Source organism: Thamnophis sirtalis, unplaced genomic scaffold, assembly GCF_051295495.1.
Source record: "Thamnophis sirtalis isolate CommonGarterSnake01/CBP01778 unplaced genomic scaffold, rThaSir2_p1.2 scaffold_1, whole genome shotgun sequence".
Classification (NCBI taxonomy): Eukaryota; Metazoa; Chordata; class Lepidosauria; order Squamata; family Natricidae; genus Thamnophis; species Thamnophis sirtalis.
This window is the reverse complement of record NW_028261381.1, coordinates 103,606,182-103,615,282: the sequence shown is the minus strand read 5'-3', so window position 1 is coordinate 103,615,282 and position 9,101 is coordinate 103,606,182. Positions and strand designations below refer to the sequence as shown.

Here is a 9,101-nt window from a genome sequence, read left to right as displayed (position 1 = left end):
TTGCCTTAAATGTCATTCCCCATCTAACACAGGCAAGTTTTTAACATATTATGGTACAGACTGGAATAGCTGTAAGATGTATTGCACTGACGGTACTGAAGAACTACCACCAAAAATCAGCAGACTGGCCAGCACTAGCTCATTTGTTTCTTACATGTTAATCATTTCGTTTCAGTGTAACATCTTTATACTTACCAACTTCTTTTTTATATTGTGCAGTATTGTAATATTTATTTATTAATTAGACTTATATACCGCTTCATAGAGCTTTCAGCCCTCTCTAAGCGGTTTACAGATTTTTAGCAAATTGAGTCAGCAAATTGCCCCCACAGTCTGGGTCCTCATTTCACCCACCTCGGAAGGATGGAAGGCTGAGTCAATCTTGAGCTGGTGAGATTTGAACCGCTGAACTGCAGATAACAGTCAGCTGAAGTGGCCTGCAGTACTGCACCCTAATCACTGTGCCACCTCGGCTATGCTTACAATCTTATACAGTTTAATTATTATTATTTAAAATTGCTTTTTGTCATGAAATTAATGATAAAAAATATATGTGTAATTATTTACAGGCTTGGAAGTAAAGAAATACTGCCTACATTGCTTTAAGTTCCTTCTTTTTTTGGTATCTGTTCTGATTCAACATTCCATTCCCAAACATCAGTAGTTAATTACTAAGCCAAAAAATTAGGCATGAGACTGACTGTTACATGAGACCAAAGTGTTATCTGATCTCATAATCTGTTTCTTCACAGTGATGAAAAAAATCAACAGTGCATTCAGTTCTACAACTTTTTCAGTCTGGAACTGCCCATGATTTTTTATCCAGCCTTCAGGTCAAGGTTTATCACACAAACCACTAGAATGAGCAAGACCAACTCTTTCAGGTCTTTCAGGGAAAAAGAAGATGGAAAAATAGGCAAGTTAAAATTAGTGCTTTGAATCTTGCCTCAATAAAATATCTATTTCACCCACCTTGGGAGAGGGGGGGAAAGCAGGATTAAGGGATGCAAAGGATGCCTTAAACATATTCAAGATTTAAAACTCCTAATTTGTAAACCCCTTAAAACGTCCTTCTTTCAAATGCTCCAAAACACAGAAAAGATCCAAAAATTTCAGAAACTGTGAAGGCTAGAAAGAAGTTTCCCTTTCTAAACCTAGAAACCTTATTGATGTCTACATAGTGTCACCTCCAATAGTAGAATAATGACAAAGAAGAAAACTGGGCATTACAATTGACCATAATAATATATTTACTTAAACCTAAATATCTAGTAACATTACCAGAATGTTTCCTGAGCTTAAAAGGTAGTCAAAATCAAATCTATAAGAACCTGTTGTATTTGTAAGGTCATGAAGTTATTTATTACTTTAATACTATCTTTTTTTATTCAAGAGGATTACATACCCTCTACTGCATTGTTTTACAAACAAGTACTGTTTCCAAGTACATCAAACAAAGTTTACTTCCAGCTAGGAAGTTCCAAAGCTTATAGCGTATGTTGCTATACTTTATCATATTCTTAAGAGAAAAAATTTCATTAACTTTCTCCAATGTTTATGCTAAGAAGCACTTATTAAACCAACATCAATGCACTTTTTAATATAATATTGTGGAAAAGTAGAAATAGTGTTTTCTCTTCCGTGACCTAATAATCCGAGTAACAGGAGTCGTCTTGGGCTTATTTTGGCTAATATGTCCTTTGGTTTCAATGGGGCTGTTTGAGCCAATTCTCTGCAGGTTTATTTCTTGGCTAGCATTAGAGATATGACTCTTGTTCGATGCTTGAAGCTCATCTTTTATTTTAATTAAAGTTTGGCACATTTGGGTGATTTGTCCACTCAAGTCAGTCATCTTCTGGCTAATTGCGTGCATGTTGCTTGCCACATCTCTATGGATTGTCACCAACTCTTGACATAATTGTCTGAATAGTCCCGTCTGTTGAATGTGGGAATCAAAGAGCTGATGGTCAAAGCCAGAAATAGGTGGATTTTGGATAAGAGATTGAGGGGGGAAAACTCAGAACTTGAATTTAGGTGCATTATTTCTTCCCTTTGGCTTAGAATAGTCGAATGATCTGACAAACACGATGAATGAAGGAAAGGCGGCATGGAGAGATCATCGGTTTCTTCAGAACCTTTTTATGATGAAAAGTGATGCTGCTATGAGGAGCCTGCCGATTCTTCTCCTTCATCAGCTTGAAACACAAACAGGAAAAAAAGAGAGAAGATACCAGATTATTTGCACGAAGGTTTTGCATTGATAAACTCTACTTCAAAAAGAAGGCAAAATTTACATGTGGCATCCAGTGAAATCTAAGAGTGTTTCTATACTATTTAGAAAGAATTTAAATAATTTATTTTGTAAAACAGTACCTGCTTTAAACACACATGAAAAACCAGTCTGGTTGAACAGATGGCATATTAGAGCAGAACATCTGATTTCACTAAGCCAGATTGCAAAAGCTAAAAACAAAAATTGCTCTGTTAGACTCTGCTCTCCTGATATAGCTTAATAATGTGTCCACTTTCAGTTCACTGAAATGACTGCACAAAAGTATTTTGTAATCACTAAATTAAATAGGAAGCTGGTTTGATGTAATGGTTACATCAGACTCGAGAACCCAAGAAACTGTAAGTTCTATTCCTGACTTGGCCATGAAGCCAATTGGATGACCAATCATTCTTTCCAACTCTAGGAAGCAAGTAATGGCAAACCACTTCTTAAATATTGCCAAGGAAACTGCAGAGACCTGTCCAGGAAGTTGCCAGGAGTCAAGACACACACACACACACACACACACACACACACACACACACACCCCTCACTGATGAATGAAACATGACCTATAGTGTCCTTCTATAGCCCTCATAGTATACGTAAAATGAAACATTGTTCTAATGAAATAATGATAATTATATACCAGAATCTCTGAGGTAAGTAAAAGTAACACTTATTGTATGGAATCATTTCTTGTCTTCATGCCTTTTGTAATAGAGAGATTTGCATCATTGACCAATCTTGGACAGTAATTTTAAGCGTTCCCAAACCAAGCTATAGCTCAGCAGTAGAACTAAGACCTTCCAGCTAGGAGATTCCAGATATTGCAGTAGTAAGGCAAAAAGGGACCCCTTACTGAAATCTTAAGAGAATCACTAACTGCTTCAGTCTGAACCTATAGACGAATCAATAAGGCAATTCCTTAGTCTGCCATGAAGGCATTAAAGAAAAAGTAACTCATATACCTATGAGTATCTGAGTTGGCCATATCATCTACATGCATGCTCCTATTCCTTCTTGTTTAATAAAGAGGCTCTATCACTATAAAATGAATGGAATATTTTGTGATCCTCTGTTTTCTTCAAATAAAAGCAAGTACAACACTAACACAGAGATTTTAAAATGGGGACCTTAATAAACTTTGTGAGGTTGTTTATTATAATATTATTATATTATTGCCTAATATATAAAATTTTATCCATAGAATTGTATCTAAAATTGTAGCTGAAATCCAAATACATGCTGGTGGGCCATAATTTTTTCTTTCCTTTATTTTATTGCGATGCTATCCTCCTTGCATGTTACTTAGTTTTCAAATCACAGATCTCAGTGTATCCTTTAAATCAGCAAAAACTATGAAAGAAAATACTGATATTACAACAATTGTTTCTGGATTTTTGATTACGTTTGATCCACTATATCATCTATATCCACAAAAGTAATGAAAATAATTATATATTTATGATACTTATCCTGAATACAGGCAGTTCCCAGGTTATGTACGTTCAACTTAACAGCAACCCTAGATACAAATGGGCTGCTTATGAGAAAATGTTGCCTTTCTCTGATCTGGCAGCCCATTTGTAAGTAAATGTTCCAATTTAAATACAAATTTGGATTAAAGACAGAGTTGGGGAATGGAACATGTTCTTAACCTAGGGACCTCTTGAATCACAGATGCCAGCTAAGATATACTGAGAAGCAAATCCCATTTTGAATATGGACAATATATATGTACACACTAGGACATATCCACATATGAATAAATGGTGATATTCTTGATTGGAGGGGAGAATAGTAGATACAGGGATAATAGATATCTGCAAGTTGAATACATTAAGCTGTATAGTATTGGCTCAATATCAGAAAAAACCATGAAAGCAGGATAACACCAATATAGATTATGTAGCAATAATCAACTACATCACCAGCCTCTTTTAGACTATTTCTACATCTATGGAGAAAATGCAGAAGCTATTTTTGCTATCCGCAGCAGTTACAACTGCCACAAATGCTGAATTAGCAAATGCTGAAACCATGGGATTGGGTGGGTTAAATATTTTGTCACTCTGCATGACTGTGAATAAATGCCACTAGTAGTTACAAATAATTTTTTTGAGTAAGCAAATATGCATTCTATGAACAATAAAAATATATGATATTTATATAGGATGTATTAATATGACAATAGGATTTACATTTGTGATTCCTTCTCTCCCTTGTTGTATACATTCATGTGCTATATATCACACATGTTGTTATATAGATCATATTTTCTATCCTTTATGCTAACCTGAATAATAAGGTTCACAGCCTAAATCAGTTTATTCAAGATACAGCTTCATGAATCAATAATGAACAAAGTAACCAGGGCAGGAAGTAATAAATACTTCAGGAAACCTGAACTAGAAAGTGCTCTTCACCTAAAAGTGAAGCATTATCTTTTGTATAATACATTTCTTTGTCAGAACCAAGCTGTATAGCAGGGAACAGACAAGAGATAATACTTACAACTGGTTGATGGGCTGTCAACCACGTCCAGATCCGCTCTCCGGAAGCCGTGCATCTGGCGTGACGAATGCAGCATCGACTTGATGGCTCTCTCGTGGGCGGTCAGGACAATGGCCGAGGGCCTCCCCAGGCTGCTGGGACTGGAGATGGACCTCCGCATGAATGCCAGTTTGTCTTTGGTCCTTCTTTTCATGTCGTCCCATCTGTGCTTAATATCTTTTACAGACCTGGGAACATGGCTCACTGATGTGATTTTTCTGGCTATAACTTCCCAGATCTTGTCCCTGTTCTGCATGAGATAGACGTATTGTGTCCCTTCCAAACAGCCTGGCTTCGTTCCGAGTCACTTCAGTGACCAGAATGTCCAGTTCTTCCCTGGAGAACTTGGGCTTCCTCTTTCGTTCAGTCATATTCCTTGGGTTCAATATCCCACAAAGGATAAATGGTAAAAGGAAATCAATGTGATATACTCACACTACTAAAAACAAGAAACATGTCCCACTGTATATTAATTTCCAGATTGATGACCTTCCTCTCAAGATAATGCCTTCCACTCTTACGCAAGCATAGAAAGTAAGAATATACTTTGTTTGTAAAACAGCAGTCCTCTAAGTTTGGTGGGTAACAAAGATACACGTGCAACGCGTACCATTTGTTGTGTAATCTTTGCATGTAAATGAACAGGTATTTGGAGGCTTTGTTCATTCTTGGAGAAATGTAATTATCTTTTGTAAGAAACAAAACAACTACCAAATATTGTGATACAAAAAACAATTCTAGGGGTTAAAAACGATGAACACTAAAGATATTTACCACAGGGCAATGACTCAAGAGACCTAATGGATTAAACACATAACACCAAATAAATAAATAAAATCAGCAAGGGTATTCTGGATTTTCCACACTGAGAAATTCCCAAGATTACCAACTGTTTCTCCTCCTTGATTAAATGATGTTGCTTTTTTTCATGGAAAACAATGAATAGTGTTTCTATTTAACAGGTTAATTAAAATTTACCTGATACTGCAAGCAAATTCTAACAGACAAAAGAGAAATAAGATGCTAAAAAGAACCATGGCTACTTTCAAAATTTGCAACTCTGTTTGGGAAATGGGGAAAATCTGAAAACTTGTGATATTATCTGCAACAAATATTCACTCAGTTATTTTCCATAATGTTTTGTAATTGGATATAATTTTCATCCAAATTTTCTATCTCTTATGGGCTTGGATTGACACTTCATACTAGACAAATTTAGCAAATATCCTATAACGAACATACACAATAGTTTGCTAAAAAGTCTTCCCGATCCACCCATAATGTTTATCACGTGTCTATGACAAATACTTAACCAGATGGGTGTGGTGGGTGTGTGATGTTAATTCGCCTCGTAGTGAACCCTGGATAGCACGGTAGTGTGAACCAAATGAGTAGTAACAAGTGGCAGCCAGGCTACACTGAAGAATTGGCAGTTATCTACAGTTGGCAGCCAGTCATCTCAGTAGAACTCATGGCTCTCTAACTACTATAAGTCCATGTATTTGCCATATGCTAAATAAATACACTTAACCAGAAAAGACTCTTTCCATATTTATGTAAAATGCAATGTTGCATAGTTCAAAAATGTGACAGGTAGAACATTTTAATAACATACAACCATTCCCCACAAATAGCACAGAATACACTTACTCCATGATAAATCATATCAGCATATACTCTAGGAGCCCCAGAATAATTCAGAATATACCATATTGTATTTTGTCAAAATACTTCATTTTCTGTATTCTGTTGAATTTTACATCCAGTATAACCCATTACACCAGACCTTCATGCAAACCTTAGTGAATATACTCAGAAATAAATTACATTTTAGTAATGAATCGTTCAAGAACTTATTTTAGAAGGCTTGGGCAGTTCTAATTTAACCATAATTGCAACTGCCAAGAAGTAGGTCTCATCAATTGTACTGTCATTATCTGGAGTACCTTACATCCAAAGAGAACGTGAAGCTCAAAATGTATATCCTAATATTTCAAATTTAATTTAGCAAAATAAAATGTAGGAAAAGAAAGAAATCTATGCTTTCGACTACTTTGAGGCAGCATAAGCCATAAAAGAAGCTGTTCTAGCATTACAGTTGCAAATCCAGGCAATATTTTAAAAGAACTGGTACTCTTCTAGGTTTATATTCCTGTCAACATCACCAGTAACCATAAATTGGTTATCCAATGAGAGAAGGTAGCCCACATTTCACTTTACTACTAGCATATTTCCCTAGCTAACATGGCAGTTTAAAAATATAGTATCTTCCTTTCCCTATCATATTACCTATTTTTAATGATGTGACACAAGCATTTTTAGAAAATAAGAAACAATGCTGTGCCAGCCTATTACATCTTGAAGATATGAAAGGAAATAGAAAGGCAGCAAACTGAAAAGATAGAATAAAACTGTTCCCCATTCAACTGTAAATTTCAATAATACAATACAATACAATACAATAGCAGAGTTGGAAGGGACCTTGGAGGTCTTCTAGTCCAACCCCCTGCCTAGGCAGGAAACCCTATACTGTTTCAGACAAATGGCTATCCAACATCTTCTTAAAGACTTCCATGTTGGGGCATTCACAACTTCTGGAGGCAAACTATTCCACTGATTAATTGTTCTAACTGTCAGGAAATTTCTCCTCAGTTCTAAGTTGCTTCTCTCCTTGATTAGTTTCCACCCATTGCTTCTTGTTCTATCCTCAGGTACCTTGGAGAATAGATTGACTCCCTCTTATTTGTGGCAACCCCTGAGATATTGGAACACTGCTATCAAGTCTCCCCTAATCCTTCTTTTCATTAAACTAGACATACCCAGTTCCTGCAACTGTTTTCATATGTTTTATCATCTTTGTTGATAAAGATGCACTCTTTCTAGAGTCTCCACATCTTTTCTACATCGTGGCGACCAAAATCAACATTATACCAACAAATTGTTAACACCAACAAATGTTACAGAACTCAACAGATTTTTCAAGAGTAGAGAAGGTAACCTATAAATGGCTCCACTATTTCCACTATGTTCTGTTGGAGCCATGCTATTCAGTTAGATATTATTTTTAAATTGTGGAAAGATATTTTAAAATGGCCACAAAGTCAATGAAAACTAATTATTAGTAGTAGACACAGAACATTTTATCTGAAAATAAAAATAAAAGGAAGGAGAAGAGAAAATTGGCATGAACAATACTAGACAATACTGTATAGCATTGTAATATAGTATAGCAGTATATAAGTCCAACTAGTTGGAATATACAATAACACGTCTCACAAGTAAACTGTAATATAAATATAGTTATATAGATATTTGCCTTAATTTGTTATTTTTTTAATTTGATAAATACTTTTTATTGACTACTTAGTTTCTTCTGTATTCCACCTTTACTATTATTATATTTGCACTCCAATTATATGCAGGCATTCTCAATCACAAATCACATTAAGTTCAATATGATTTCCTTTGAAGTAAATCAAAATAATATTGTAAATTTCTATATAGGAGGACATGTTTTGAATGGTTTAAAAATAACCAGTGTTAATCTGATATTTGCCACTTTATCTATATAATATATCTTCAAGGAATGAATTGATACATTTCTGATATATAATATACTTTCCTAGTAGAGATAGCTGGAAGTTATAAATCAAATTTCCCCAACTCTTGCAATATAGATACCATAATTTTTATTCATATCATTGTTAAATTATTTTAAAAGGCCTTATTTTAGTACAATACCTTCAAAGTATTTTGCCATGAGTCAGCTACCATTTGAAATAATCTAAAGAACAAATCTACACACTGATCCAACCACAACAATTAGGCATATTGTATATCAAAACTGATTTAGGGAATAAAACAGCAGCAGCAATTACTGACCAATTTGTTCTGTTTTTGAGTTGTTGCAAAGTTGTGAAATACTCATTATGTAATAAGAAGTAATAGGAGAGTGATCAAACTGAAATTTGTTGATGCAGATATAATACATCTACTCTCCTGGTCCCCTGTGCCGTTAAAAACAAAGTTAAAACAGCCAATAACCTTAATAAAAAGGATCAAGCAAGTTTCCCACAACCAAGTTTTTTTTCTATTTATGTTCTGATCTAGTAGCAGATCCTTTTGAAGTTATTTTAATACACATACAAGGTAAATATAAGCAAACTACAGAAATCACTTCTAAATCACTGTAATGACAAAGCTCTGTCTTTGTCCCCTATAAAACTCTGGTTTTGTGTACAAAGGATAAACATTTTTAAAAACTGAAAACAGG

At 34.9% G+C, this 9,101-nt stretch overlaps 1 protein-coding gene and 1 pseudogene across 4 annotated transcripts in view; both read right to left on the bottom strand.

Moving 5' to 3' along the window:
* Positions 1-7,415, bottom strand: part of LOC148049639 (uncharacterized) — an 8,554-nt pseudogene extending 1,139 nt beyond the window's left edge. The window contains exons 1-2 of the transcript XR_015697319.1: positions 4,790-7,415; positions 1-2,195 (exon numbers count right to left, since the gene is read on the bottom strand). The exon at positions 1-2,195 is cut by the window's left edge and continues 1,139 nt beyond it. The product of XR_015697319.1 is annotated as an uncharacterized LOC148049639 (transcript). The remainder of the gene's footprint in view (positions 2,196-4,789) is intronic.
* The window catches only part of PRDM11 (PR/SET domain 11), a 50,312-nt gene that overhangs the window by 20,443 nt on the left and 20,768 nt on the right, over positions 1-9,101 (bottom strand). The gene's annotated exons all lie outside the window — the stretch shown is intronic.